The following is a 15,739-nucleotide window of genomic DNA, read 5'->3' as shown; positions in this document are numbered from 1 at the left end:
TCTGCATCTATTGAAATTATCATGTGGTTTTTCTCCTTTATTTTGTTTATGTGATGAATCACATTGATTGATTAGTGAATATTGTACCAGCCTTGCCTCCCAAGAATAAATCCCACTTGATCATGGTGTATGATTTTTTTCATATATTGCTGGATCCAGTTTGCTAATATTTTTTTTCAGAACTTTAGCATCTAAATTCATCAGGGATATTGGCCTATAGTTTTTTTTCTTTATGTTGTCTTTGCCTGGTTTTTGGATCAGAATTATGCTCACCTCATAAAAGGAGCTTGGAAGTCTTCCTTCCTCTTGAATTTTTTGAAATAGCTTGAGAAGGATAGGAGTTAGTTCTTCTTTGAGTATTTGGTAGAATTCTCTTGTGAAGCTATCAGGGGTAGGACTTTTTTGGGGGGGGGGAGTTTTTTGATGACTGTTTCAATCTCATTTGTTGTAATTGGTCTGTTTAGGTTTTCTGATTCTTCCAGATTAATTTTTGGAAGATTATATGTTTCAAGGAATTTGTCCATTTCATTTAGGTTGTCTAGTTTTTTGGCATACAGTTCTTCATAGTATTTTCTTACAATATTTAGTATTTCTGTTGTGTCAGTTGTTTTTTCTCCACTCTCTTTTCTGATTTTATTTATTTGAGTCCTCTCTCTTTTTTTCTGGGTGAGTCTGGTTAAAGGTTCATTGATCTTGTTTACCTTTTCAAAGAACCAGCTCCTGGTTTCATTGATCCTCTGTATTGTTTTTTTAGCCTCTATGTAATATATTTCTGCTCTGTTTTTTATTATTTTCTTCCTTCTACTAGCTCTGGGGTTTACTTGCTGTTTTTTTTCTAGTTCTTTTAGATGTAGGGTTAAGTTGTTTATTTGAGCTTTTTCTAGCTTCTTGAGGTATGCCTGTAATGCTATAAACTTCCCTCTCAGGACTGCTTTTGCTGTGTCCCATAAATTTTGAGTTGATGTATGCTCATTATCGTTTCTTTTTAGAAATTTTTTAATTTCTTTGTTGATCTCATTTTTTACCCATTCTTTATTTAATAACATGCTATTTAGTTTCCAAATGTTATGTTTTGTTTTTTTTTCTCTTTTTTTCAGAGACATAGAGAGAGTCAGAGAGATGGATAGATAGGGACAGACAGACAGAAATGGAGAGAGATGAGAAGCATCAATTATTAGTTTTTCATTTTGACACCTTAGTTGTTCATTGATTGCTTTCTCATATGTGCCTTGACCGTGGGACCTCAGCAGACTGAGTAACCCCTTGCTCAATCCAGTGACCTTGGGTCCAAGCTGGTGAGCCTTGCTTAAACCAGATGAGCCTGCACTCAAGCTGGCAACTTCGGGGTCTCAAATCTGGGTCCTTCGCATCCCAGTCCGATGCTCTATTCACTGCGCCACAGCCTGGTTAGGCTGTAACCATGTATTTTTTTAAAGCTGAAGTTAATGTCTTGTAGGCAGCATACAGTTAAATCTTGTTTTTTCAATTCACTCAGTCACTGTATGACTTTTGATTAGAGTTTATATATTTACATTTAAAGTAATTATTGATAGGTGAGAACTTATTAATGGTATCTGGTTTTCTTTGTAGCTGTTTTGTGTTTTTTTTTTTTGTTTCTATCTTCAACTTTCATTGTTCTTCATTATAAATTTATGATTTTTTATGATGGTATGCTTTGCTTCTCTTCCCTTTGAGTTTATCTATTTTAAGTTTTTGCCATGCATTTACTTTGCAGATTATGGAGATAACAGTCTATTTTAAACCGATAATGACTTAATTTCAATCATGTATAAAAGACTACACTTTCACCCTTCCTCTCAGCTATTTATGTTTCATTTCGTTTTATTTTTAGAATTTTTAAGATTTTATTTCTTTATTCATTGATTTTAAAGAGGAGAGAGAGCAAAAGTGAGGGTGAGAGAGAGAGAGAGAGAGTGAGAGAGAGAGAGAAGGGGGAGGAGCAGAAAGCATCAACTCCCATATGTGCCTTGACCAGGGAAGCCAGGATTTTGAACCAGCAACCCCAGCGTTCCAGGTCAACAATTTACCTGCTGCGCCACCACAGGTCAGGCAAGCTATTTATTTTTATTATTTTTATTTTTTTGCATTTTTCTGAAGCTGGAAACAGGGAGAGACAGTCAGACAGACTCCCGCATGCGCCCGACCGGGATCCACCCGGCACACCCACCAGGGGCGACGCTCTGCCCACCAGGGGGCGATGCTCTGCCCATCCTGGGCGTCGCCATGTTGCGACCAGAGCCACTCTAGCGCCTGGGGCAGAGGCCACAGAGCCATCCCCAGCGCCCGGGCCATCTTTGCTCCAATGGAGCCTTGGCTGCGGGAGGGGAAGAGAGAGAGAGAGAGGAAGGGGCGGCGGAGGGGTGGCGAAGGAAATGGGCGCTTCTCCTGTGTGCCCTGGCCGGGAATCGAACCCGGGTCCTCCGCACGCTAGGCCGACGCTCTACCGCTGAGCCAACCGGCCAGGGCACTATTTATGTTTTTGATATCATAATTTACCTCTGTTTATACCAGGGTTAGTCAACCTTTTTTATACCTACTGCCCACTTTTGTATCTCTGTTAGTAGTAAAATTTTCTAACCGCCCACTGGTTCCACAGTAATGGTGATTTATAAAGTAGGAAAGTAACTTTATAAAATTTATAAAGTCGAGTTATAGCAAGTTAAAGCATATAATAATAATTACCAAGTATTTCATGTCAAATTTTTGCTAAATTTGGCAGAATAAATCTTTATAAAACAACTTAGTATAGTTAAATCTATCTTTTTATTTATACTTTGGTTGCTCTGCTACCACCCACCATGAAAGCTGGAATGCCTACTAGTGGGCAGTAGGGACCAGGTTGACTACCATTGGTTATACTATATACATTAGTAAATTATTGTACTTTAAATGTTTATACTAAAGTTAAGTAATTAAAGCACCATTATATTACATTATTAGAATATTCTGAATTTACCTTTCATCTATTATCTATCTATCTATCTATCTATCTGCCTATCACCAATCTATCTATCATCTACCACCTTTATCATTATATTTTAAATTATCATATAATTTTATATTCCTTTTAGCATCCTTTTATTTCAGTTTAAAGAACTCCTTTTGGCATTTTACACAAGACAAGTCTAGAGGTAATGAACTCTTTCAGAAGCTCTTTAAGTTTAAGAACATTTTTAGTAGTTATTTTTTTCCAGTTATTTGAATATACAGTGTGTCCGTAAAGTCATCATGCACTTTTGACCGGTCACAGGAAAGCAACAAGAGATGATAGAAATGTGAAATATGTACCAAATAAAAGGAAAACTCTCCCAGTTTCATACCTATTCAGTGCAGTGTGATGTGGGCTCATGCACAGATTTTTTAGGTCTCCTGAGGTAGCTGTCCTGTATAGCCTCTACAGACTCATCACTGACTGATGGCCTACCAAAACAGAGTTTCTCCACCACACTACCGGTTTCCTTCAATTGCTTATCTCACCGAGTAATGTTATTCCTATGTGGTGGCGCTTCATTATAAACACGCCGATATTCATGCACTATGGTCACGGATTCAAATTTAGTGAGCCACAGAACACACTGAACTTTCCTCTCTACCATCCACATCTCGACTGGCATGGCCCCATGGCATGGGGCTGCTCTGCTGTATACACGGCATTACGTCATCATCTGCGCATGCGCACATGCTGCCACATCATTCTACAAAAACTGGGAGGGTTATCCTTTTATTTGGTGCAGATTTCACATTTCTATCATCTTTTGTTTCTTTCCTGTGACCAGTCAAAAGTGCACCATGACTTTACAGACACATTGTATTATCTCACTCTCTGGATCTTCAAATTTTCTGCTAAGAAATATGCTGATAACTTTTTGAAGTTTTCTTTAAAATGTCACAATTTTTTTCTCTTATTGCTTTTAAATTTTTCTCTTTTTCTTTGATTTTAGAGAATTTTAATATAATGTGTCTTGAAAAAGATTATTTTGGTTTAGATGTTCAGGTGACCTATTACCTTCATAAATATGAATGTCCAGATGGCTCCCTAAATTTGAGAGGTTCTGAGTCATTATTTTTTAAAATAAACTCTCTACTCTTTTCTCTCTCTTCTCCTTCTAAGACTCTAAAAATGTTAGATTATTTCTGTTAAAAATATCTCATAATTCATATAATACTTCTTTATTCTTTTGCATTCTTTTTTTTCTTTTTCTCCTCTGACCTGATGATATCAACTAAGTTGTCTTCTAGTTCATTAATTGTTTCTTCACTCAGTCAAGTCTGCTGTTAAAGTTCTCTATTCAATTCTTCATTTCAGTCACTGTATTCTTTAACTTTAAGGTTTCTGGGTTTTGTTTATTTTTAATGGTTTCTATATCTTTGTTGAACTTCTAATTTTGTTCATGAATTGTTTTCCTATCTTTATTTAGTTATCTGTCTGTGTCTTCTTCTAGTTCATTGAATTCTTTTTTTTTCTTTTTCTCTTTTTAGCAGAGAGTGTGAACACAGTCTCCCACTACTACAAATTATGCAGTAGAGTTTACCACATTTGGGGAAATCACAGGGGTCATTAAACCCAGAGTGCAATGCATAAGCCTCACCCTGGGAAAACCACCTTTGTAACCATGGTTTCTTCCCTGCCAGGTTAATATTGCTGAGCTTTATTAAGTTTTTTTCTGAGTTCTTTGTCAAACAGTTCATGGATCTCCACCTCTTTAGGGTCAGTCCCTGGAGTTTTACTAGTTTCCTTTGGTTTGAAAAAACTAATAGGATCATGTTTCCTTGATTATTCATGATTCGTGCAACCTTAGGTTGATGTCTGCACATAAGTAAGCACCTCTTCCATTTTTTATAGACTAGCTCTGGCAGATTAAGTACTTTATTAGTTGGCCTGTTTAGAATTCTGTCTGCTGGTGTCTGAGGGTAGATTTACTGCTGGAGTCATTGGGGAGAAGGTCTGGTGCCTGGGTCAATAAGTGGGCAGGCTTGATATTTGAATATATGAGACTCACTCTGCTTCTTAAATTCATTGGAGCAGGCCTGATGCTTGTGCCTGAAGAGTGGGTCTAGAACCTAGGTCTTTATTAGTGGACTTGTATACTAGGTCCACAGAATCCAATTAAGCTCTAGAAATTATTAAGTTAGGCCAGGCATCTGGTTCCATAAGACCATATTGGGGATGCTTTGAAAGCCTGGTTTTATGGGTGTCAGCCTACAGATTGGGACCTTGGGAACCAGGTTGGACTTGGGAAAGCTTAAAGTCTGGGGCTTCAGGAGTCAGCCTATAACCTGAGGCTCTAGGGGTCAGCCTGAAAGTTTGGTCCATGAGAGTTGGCTTTAATGCTTGGCCATGGAAGATGGCTTGGTAATGGGTTGGGTTGAGTGTTTGAGTTTGTGGAGGCTGTCTGGACTTTAAGTTCATAGTGGCTGGCTTGGTTTAAGGATGGAGTAGGTGCCTTCTGCTGGGGTTGTTTAAAAGCCTTGGCCTGAGTTAGTTGGCTTGATTGGATCCAACCAAGATTCTCAATCATGGAAGATCACCTAGATCCTGGTGCCATGTGAGCTGGCTGGTACTAGGGTGGTCTAGAAGTCTGGGTTTACAGTAGCCCGTCAGTAATCTGGTGCCACAAGAGCTGCCTGGGGAAATGGGAGCTATCTGGGGCTGCTGGAGCCTACTGAATCTCAGGTTAGACTTGGAGCCTGGGTGTAGAAAGGTCTTCTAGGAAGCTATATATATAGTGAGAGAGAGAGAGACAGAGAAAGAGACAGAGAGAGGAACAGATAGGGACAGACAGAATGGGAGAGAGATGAGAAACAACTCTTTGTTGCAGTGCCTTAGATGTTCATTGATTGCGTTGTCATATGTGCCTTGAATGGGGGGCTCCAGCTGAGCCAGTGACCCCTTGCTCAAGCCAGTGACCTTGGGTTTCAAACCAGTAACCTTTGGGCTCAAACCAGCAACCATGGGGCCATGCCTATGATTCCATGCTGAAGCCAGCGACCCTGTTCTCAAGCTTGTGAGCCTGTGCTCAAACAAGATGAACCCACACTCAAGCCAGTAACCTCAGTGTTTCAAACCTGTGTCCTCAGTGTCCCAGAACAGTGCTCTATCCATTGCGCCATTTCTTGGTCAGAAGGATCTTTTTTTATTTTTCTGCTTCATCTAGGTGTTATAATCCTTTACTTGAAATCCTTGGATTTTGTGAATATATTTTATGTGCAGATAGGTATTTAAGTTGATGTTTTTGAGAAGGAAATATGTTCTAGAGCTTTCTATAGAAGCTACCACTTTTCTGATGGAACAGCCCTGATATTTCAAATGCATTATTGAAGGTAGCGGTTTGGTCATAAAATATGCCAATTTAGCATAAGGATTATTTTGAACTGAAAGCAATTGAAAAGAAGAAAATACAAGAAAGGTTTTCTAAATATTTTTGTTTTCCTAAAAAGAGGACATAAATTTATAAAGATTTTTTTTCTCTTACCCCACACCATCAGAAAGAACCAAGGTTAATCTAAAAACACTAGACCCTATCAATCTGGAGAATCACCAGAGAAATCTACATAAAAAACTTTACAACTAGTCTTCATCTTTGCTCTTAGAAAAATAAAACTGCTTTTCTTTGTCAATTCATTTTTTTTTATTCAGTGAGAGGAAGGGAGGCAGAGACAGACTCCCACATGCACCCCAACTGGTATCCACTTGGCAAGCCCACTAGTGGGCAAAGCTCTGCTCATTTAGAGCACTGCTCCATTGCTCAGAAGCCAAGCTCTTCTTAGTGCCTGAGGCAGAGGCCATGGAACCATCCTCAGCACCTGGAGCCAACTTACTCCAATTTAGCCATTGCTGCAGGAGGAGAAGAGAGGGAGTAAAAGAAAGAAGAGAGGGAGGGGTGGAGAAGCAGATGGGCATTTCCCCTGTGGGCCCTGACCAGAAATCAAACCTCGGACATCCATATGCTGGGCTGACACTCTACAACTGAGCTAACTGGCCAGGACCATGCTGTCAATTCTTTACAAACTCTGATGGTTAAAGGGAAGATTAATTTTCTTCATCTATATTACACTCCTATTAGGGGTTAACTTGGTGATATAATGTTATTTTTGTTTGTTTGTTTCCTATAATGTCTCTGTTACTTTCCTAATACTGCAGTCCCTATAATAGTGTTAATATTTTTGATCAATTTGCAGCAAATATTTGTTTATTGATTTGGTAGTTTATTGGTTGATTAATATAACCATTTATTCCCTATACAAAGATTGTTTTGATTTTTTAAAGGAGAATATAAAAAATAAATTTTATTAAACTTCCATTTTCCATGATGGCTGGGAAATTAGAAATTGGATAGTCTAATTTAGTAAATGTCTGAAAAAATAATTTTTAAAGCATTGGATTTTACTACGTGTTTTACATTGTAAGTTTCTTAAGATAATTTAATTTTTCTTTTTAAATTACTGTGAATTGGCATTCTGTATATCTTTTATCAATAGGTAGTATTACAGATATATACTATGTAAATAAATACTATGGTTGTGTTAACTTTCAAGTTTTGTGAATAAATGAAAGTATACTGTTAGAAAACAATATTTTCTTAGTTTCATTGTATAGATTTCTTGCATGTTTAGCAGATGAAAATGAGAGAAGTTAAAAATACTTGGTTGTATTTGACAAAGCTTTTTAGAAAAACTTAAAATGTTAATTTAATTCCAGTTTTTATCACCCCCTTTTCATTTCATTATATCTCACTTTATTCCTGACAATTGAGATCATTTATATTTTCAAGGACTGAAAAATCAAATTAAAACCTTATAAGAACATTATTTTCTTGATAGTGCCAAAGTGTTAAAAGCCTTTTTCTCTCTACTTTTTGTCTCTTCTAAAAACAGACACAGAAACCATATATATGTATATTCTCGTTCTTCCTGGTTCAAATAAACTAAATAATTGTTTGCAAATGGCATTTGCTTTGCTAACTGACCATATAATCTTTATGTGCAAATGATTATAAACCAAAACTGCAGCTTTTTGAGGGTTGATTTTACACTTCTTTTAATATTCTTTTTTCTGAAGTTTGATAAACTAGAGGCAGCTAGCACACAAAGAGAAAACTCTAACAAAGTTCTTGATGGGGGATGTTTCATCACTTCTGGTTATAGAGGGACCTTCTCTTGCTTGGAAGTGGCTATGTCAAAGATAAACAAAGCTAGACATTAGTTAAAATGGTATTAACATGTTATTCAGTAACTACTGATGCCAGGGGAAAGAACTGAGCTCCATTCAGATTTGTGCAAAGGTGATTATGCTGGGTCTTTTAAAGGGAGAAGGAGGTAACAGGAGAAGCAAACAGGGTCTCAGCAGAGTGAGGGAAGTAAAAAGTTACAAAGGATTAGTGAGTGTAAATGTGATTAGTCCAACTGTGTCTGCTATCTGGCAGTTATAGATGCTAGGATTTTATTTTCCCATAGGGACTAATAGCTAGAGGCCCTATTCTTCCTGATGATTACATTTAAAAGGAGTGGCTGTCAGGCTAAGAAAGATACTCCAAGTTTTAGGAGATACACACACAAACACCCAAATCAAAAAGACAGAGGAATGATTCACAATTGTAAGCCCTTTTTAGGAAATGCTCTAAGAAAAGGAGGCCAAGGGCTTATCCTTAGGTGTTAGCTAAAACAAACAATACATTCTTTGAAATACAGCCCTGAACTTTTCCAGATAGGAACTACAAAGGAGTCTGAGTAATTGCTGGGGCAGGTCTTTAACTGCTAGAAGCAATGTTAAAGTTTGGTTAGGTGTCTCAGCAGAAGGGTTTTCCTGAGTGGCTATGTTTTGGGAATTCTGCTGTTCTCAGTTTCTGCAAAAGGGACTCATTCCTTGGTTTAGATTCATGTAAGACAAAGCTTTCTATGGTATTAGAAATCGGAGCTTTGTATTTTTGAATGGCATGCTAGTCTTTTAGTTACCTCAATATTGTAAGCAATATCAAAATAAGCACAATTTGTAACTTCTTAGTATCTGTTATTTGTTTATTGGTATTGTTATTTGAATGATTTTACAAACTGTTCCTGAGAAAAGTAGTTAATTAAAACCTATCAGCTCTGAGAAAAATAAAGAATAAAAGAGAAAATACTTTCCCCAACAGGTTTCATCCACTTCAGTTACATTTGCATTCTATGAATAGTGATTAAAGGATTGGTTCAAAATGTAAGGTTTTTATCTTTTTTTTCATAATTTTTACAATTTCTTCAAAATTTAACTTTTTTATCTCATTATGCTCTTTTAACTTATCCTTTGAAGTCATTTTTTTGTTTCAGTTATGTTAACCCAGAATCGATTTTAAAACTATTTAAAACTAAATAGACTAGTTTTACAGAAAATCATTCACCTCTGAAGTCAATTCAGCCCTTAGCCCAATACCTCAAAATTATTATTGAATGAAAAGATTCTGAATCAAATATAAATGGCTTCAGAATTTTAAAATATGTTAATGATAATAATGACTTCCCATGAAACAAGCTGTCAAAGGAATGATGGCCACCTAAAATAAATGTTTCCCCACAGGCATTTCAAATCACCAGCCTGAGTCACCGCATTTCAGACTCTGACTGTTCCAAAGTGCAATGTTTTGGAAAAGTAAGCTTAGACAGCCAGAATTTTCTCATAATTTTCAAAAGAACCATGTTGAGGGCACTGTTAATGATCCTTAAAAGCCCATTTGCAATCACAGAAGGCAACAAATGACATTTATCTTATAAATTAACAAGATAATTCTTACTGCTCAGTCATGCATGGATGAGCATGTGTGTGTTGTGTGTGTGTGTGTGAGTGAGAGAGAGACACATGCACACTGAAACAGAGACAGAGAAGAAGGAAGGTAGGAGGAGGAGAGGAAGCAGAAAGAAAAATATGTGAAAATATAAATCCTTCCTTCTCGGTATTCTTCATTTGTTCCTGTGGATCCACTCTCCATCTTTCTGTATATTGTTCTATAACCTTGGCATTAACCTGATTTGGTTCCCTTGGCTGTCAGCTTAGTCAGCCAATGTGAAGCACTGACAGATTGAAGCGTGCTAGAAGAGAGATATGGATATGGATTTTTAGGCCCGGCTTCCTCCCTGCTGGGATATGATTGGCTGCATTCTTAATAAAGGTCACAGCATCCACTGGATGGCCCTCTTACTGCTTCACAATTTCTCCCTTAACCCACACCTAGCATCTCAATTAACAGAAAAAAAATAGAGGCCTATTAATAGATAAATCTAAGAAATAGCCTAACCTCAGACAGAATAGAATGTCTGCCCTCTACAGCAGTGGACTTACATATAAATAAAACAAAAATAAGTTATTTATTCTTTCTCTGCAGACTGGTACCAAATGGCCCACGGACCGGTACCGGTCTGCAGCCCAGGGGTTGGGGACCACTGCTCTACAGCACTGTTCTAAGTGTCTCTCAAAGGAAGTCATGAAAGGGAATTGTCCCAGTGGGCAGAACTTTGGCCAGTACATGTAGTTGTTCACTCTACATAAGAGAAATGGTCTAAAGTATGGATCTTAGTGATATATAAATGGTGGCTACTGAGTTGTCTGGTTAAACAAGGGATATGAGAGAAACAAACACATTTGGAAAGAATGTGTGTGATGAGTTTTCTTGAAATTGTTACAGATTGTAAGAATAGTTGAGCAAGGTCACCCAGCAAGCATGCACTGTGGAGGTAGCCTCAATAATCAGATGAATAAAATGATCATCTTATGTATGTCAGACAGCACTTTTCTGTTATCCTTGGGCTTTATTCTTTTTTTTTAATTGATTTTAAATTGTTGTGTTTACATAGTTACAAGTGTACTGCCTTCCTCCCTTCCCTCCATGATTTACTATCTTGCCCTCTGCCTCTCTGTGTTATGTGTATATACTTCCACTAATGTCTTTTCTTTCTTTGATCCCCTCCTCTCATCCCCTTTCCCTCTGCCTGCTTTCCCTCTGGACTCTGACGCCTTCTCTGCTTCTGTTCCATTCCTCAGTTCACATTGTTCACTGGATTCTTCATATGAATCAGGTCATATGATATTTTCCTTTCTCTGCCTGGCTTATTTCGCTTAGCATAATAGACTCCAGTCCATCCATGTTGTCGCAAAGGGTAAGATTTCCTTCTTTTTCACAGTTGCGTAGTATTCCATTGTGTATATGTACCACTGCTTTTTAATCCGCTCATCTACTGATGGACACTTGGGCTGTTTCCAGATCTTGGTTATTGTAAACAATGCTGCAATAAACATGGGGGTGCATTTCTTCTTTTGAAACAGTGATTTGTTATTCTTAGGATATATTCCTAGAAGTAGGTTAGCAGGTAGTTTGGCAGTAGGTCAAAAGGCAGTTTGATTTTTATTTTTTTTGAGGAATCTTCATATTGTTTTCCACAGTGGCTGTACCAGTCTGCATTCCCACCAGCAGTGCAGGAGGGTTCCCTTTTCTCCATATCCTCGCCAGCACTTGTTATGGCCATGACAATTTGCTTAGCCTATGGTTTCTATTAAGAGAAACAATAACATACTAGTAATAATCAGAAAGAATCCTGGATTTTCAAAATTTTCCAATTAAGTTTATATCTCCCTGCATACCTTTCTTAATCATTGTAACCTGGTAAGCAACTTAGAGGGACAATTCCTTTCTAGGAAGGAAATTGCATTTGATGATCAAACTATTCCACTAAGATATATACACCAAGAGAAGGTGGGGTAAATAGTCAGACCACCAGCTCATTATTGAGTAACTTCTGCCATAAAGGTTCATTGTTATCAAACTGTATCTGATTAGAAAAGCTGAACATATTATACAGATGTGAAATGAAAACAAACCCCAATATGTGTAAGGGGGACTTCATTCAACTAGGTAGAGAAAGGAGACTATTATAATAGGGAGAATCTCCAACATAGAATCTGCAAGTGTCTCAAAGATCATACAGAAGAGAGTTATTTTTTTAAAATTAATTATTTATATAATCATTTTAGAGAGGCAGAGTTGGGAGAAGAAACAGAGAGAAAGAGAGAGAGAGAGAGAAGAGTGGGGGAGGAGCAGGAAACATCAACTTTCATATGTGCTTTGACCAGGTAAGCCTAGGGTTTCAAATCAGCAACCTCAGTTGACACTTTACCTACTGCACTACCACAAGTCAAACAGGAAAGAGTTATTTATTTATTTATTTATTTTGTATTTTTCTGAAGCTGGAAACGGGGAGAGACAGTCAGACAGACTCCCGCATGTGCCCGACCAGGATCCACCCGGCACGCCCACCAGGGGGCGATGCTCTGCCCCTCCGGGCGTCGCTCTGTTGCGACCAGAGCCACTCCAGCACCTGGGGCAAAGGCCAAGGAGCCATCCCCAGCGCCCGGGCCATCTTTGCTCCAATGGAGCCTCTCTGCGGGAGGGGAAGAGAGAGACAGAGAGGAAGGAGAGGGGGAGGGGTGGAGAAGCAGATGGGCACCTCTCCTGGGTGCCCTGGCCAGGAATCAAACCCGGGACTTCTGCACGCCAGGCCGACGCTCTACCACTGAGCCAACCGGCCAGGGCCGGAAAGAGTTATTTTTAAGAGAAGAGTAAGCAAGGCTAGAAAGGATTAGGGTAGTGAGTGGGATATGTGGGTAACCTATGAGGAGTTGGTGAGAGAATGTTTACCCTCTGAGGTCATCCATTAAGGAAGAATTGTTCTGTGTCAGAACTTGGGATCCTGGGTGACTAACAACTGAGCAAGTCAAGTTTGTGGGAATTTTGTCCATCCAGATTGTTCAAGGAGGACAAAAGTTGACCTCACTATTTATAAGGCAATAAATAGGTATTTGGAGAAGTTGTGTCCATCCTTGTATTGGAAAAGGGAAAAGAGGGTCTTTGGCTGATGGTTGTTTCTTCCAATATAAAAGGGTGAATGATCCCTGATCATTGCTGCTTTCTAGAAGCACAAGGTTCAGGTAAAGTTAAACATAACTGCTAATTAGTTTTAAGAACCTATGTTCATTGCACCATTATTTACAATACCCCAATAGCCAAGATTTGGAGGCAGTCCAAGTGCCCATCAGTAGTACATTTACACAATAGAATACTACGCAGCCATAAAAAAAAGGAAATCTTATCTTTTGTGACTTCATGGATAGACCTTGAAATTATTATGCTAAGTTAAATAAGCCAGTCAGAGAAGGGCAAGTAACATATGATTTCTTTGATATGTGGAATCTAATGAACAAAATAAACTAACAAACAAGATAGAAACAGCCTCATAAATACAGAGAAGAGACTGGCAGCTGTCAGAAATGTGGTTAGTGGCTGGGTGAAAAAGTTAAAGGATTAAACAAAGAAAAAAAACACAACCGCATAGACACAGATAACAGTACAGTGATTACAAGAGGGAAAGAAGAATGGGGGAGTTGGAGGAGGGTAGGGGAGACAAATGGTGATGGAAGGAGACTTTGCCTGGGGTGGTGAACACACAATACATTATATAATGTATTATAGAATTGTACACCTGAAATGTAATATTAACCAATGTCACCCAGTAAATTCAATTAAAAACAGCAACAAATAAGGTAGATAATTATCTAAATATATTGATAATCAATTTTCACATCAATAGTTTAATTGCAAAAAATTAAAGACAGAGGCTACTACAGTGTTTCAAAGAATACCTCCCCCCCAAAACAAAAAAGAATCAGCTCAGTATCGTGAATCATTTAGTCCTCAACCAGTGTCAAGGGTTGTGAGAAAGCACAGAAACTCTGTGAAGGGAGCACATAGGCTAAGGAACACTCTCCATTCCATGCACCTGCTTCCAGTGAGAAGTAAATGAGCAGCCGTTGTTAGTATCTGACACGCAGAGGAGGCCTTTGCGTCAGAAACTCTGAATCCTTCTCTTTGTTGCTTAGTCCGTGGCAGGGTGTAGGGAGTGTATTTTGCCCTATCTGGTTACAGGATGAATATAGAATACAGACAGCAATGTGTAAACTCTTTCCAGGGCTCAGTCCAGCCTGTCTCCTCAGTATGAGCTCTCCCTGTGGTCACCTGCATGAATGATCCAAACAATTTAATCGGTAACCACAGTCTGCTTTCACAGTTCACAGCCCAGGAAGCTGCATCTGTAACCTGAAAATCTGAGAAGTTGAGCAGAGCAAATGTGCCTACTTTCAATTTGACAGCAATAAAAAACCACAGCATTCACCATGGGGATTCAGTTTAGCTAAACATCAGTATATCAGGTGCAGGTATTTAGAAGGACCTCTGTAAATTGATCACATACAGTCAGCGGTTTTGCTTTAGGCACTGAAGTGTAAGATGAAGCCTCCCCAACAGGTAAAGCTGCCATTTATGCAAAGCTGAGGTGCTGCTGGGGCAGTCATCCTTAATTGTATCAACTCCAATTGGCAAGCCAGGCTTTTACCAGAGACTCTGATCAGCGAAGGTCCTTATCAGTAATAGAAACTTGTTCTGTCTCCAATACCCATAATGGTTCCTCTATTTCTTCTTAGGCAAAATTAGCTATGAGATTTGGGTAAAATCCTAATTACTTACTGTTTATTAAAACTCTCAAGATATCTTTCAGTCTTCTGAACAACAACAAAAAATTTCAGTCTTCTGTAGCTTTAAAAAAACTCAGTTTGTACCTTAGATTTTAATGTACAGTGTTGTTCCATGTGGTTTTGTTTGTCTTTCCTGAGAACAAATACATATAATTGTATATGTATTCTTATTATTGAGCTTTTTCAAATAATTGAATTGTTCTCTATATTTCACTAACCACTAACATATGCCCAAACAATTTAAACATTAGTTGAGAAATCAAAACCCAGGGAAGGCAGCCCTAGTTTTCTTGGTCTTTTTGTCACTTTATGACTTTTGGTGGTTTCCATTAATAACAATGGCTGTCCTCCTTAATTCTAAAATTGAAGTTCCTGTCTTGACAAAAGGCATATATGCCACTTTTGAGACTGAGAGGCAATTTGAGAGATAAATCAGTGGAAATTCTAATATATCTTTATATTTTATGGGGACAATGTAGTAATGCAATAGAATCTGAGACTGTTTTCAACAGGGAATGTGCACTTGGTAATTGCTAAAATATGTTTGAATGGAATTGAATAAAATAAGAAAAGATGAAGTAAAAAACTTGGTTATGGCCTATGTTTTTATTTTTGTTTATCTTTATTACTAGGTTTTTTTTTTTTACTATTACCATAATTCTAACACCTCCAGTACCAGTACCCAGAGTAGACTGAGGACCCTGAGACTGGGTGGTAAAGAAAACCCAATTCCAAAACTAGATTTTCCTACCACAATTTTGCATTTTCAGCATTCCTTGATGTTTTGTCATTATATTCTTATCTCAATACCTTATTTCAGAAACAGGTTTCTGCTAACACGATAAGTACAGAAACTTGAGGCATCAAAAATGGACAGAACTTGACTGGTACCAAGGGCTCCAACATGCACAAAGAGCTAAGTGGGTAAAGTAGATTTTTAAGAAAACCTCTTATGAGGCATCTGGGAACATGTGCCAGCTTCTGGGCATGTGCATAGTTGTCAATGACCAGGGCTAACTGCCTCCCAGCAAGAACCGAAGCATCACAAATGAGCACGTACTGTGTGATTGAGCGCTATGATTCTGTCAAGGAAAATGAATCCACTTAATCTCAGTGGAGAGGTTTGTGATTATGAACAACTTCCCCTGACATTTAGCCACAAAATGATGT

General features: G+C 38.2%; 1 non-coding gene across 1 annotated transcript; it reads right to left on the bottom strand.

The window, feature by feature from the left end:
• Nucleotides 1-4,497: 4,497 nt before the first annotated feature.
• LOC136401734 (U1 spliceosomal RNA) lies at nt 4,498-4,661 on the bottom strand. The gene has a single exon (XR_010750738.1). It is a non-coding gene; the product is annotated as a U1 spliceosomal RNA (small nuclear RNA).
• Between the last annotated feature and the right edge of the window lie 11,078 nt (nt 4,662-15,739).

The sequence above is a fragment of the Saccopteryx leptura genome, chromosome 3, assembly GCF_036850995.1.
Source record: "Saccopteryx leptura isolate mSacLep1 chromosome 3, mSacLep1_pri_phased_curated, whole genome shotgun sequence".
Taxonomy (NCBI): domain Eukaryota; kingdom Metazoa; phylum Chordata; class Mammalia; order Chiroptera; family Emballonuridae; genus Saccopteryx; species Saccopteryx leptura.
Note: the sequence above shows the minus strand (reverse complement) of the source record. Positions and strands in the feature narration are given on the sequence as shown.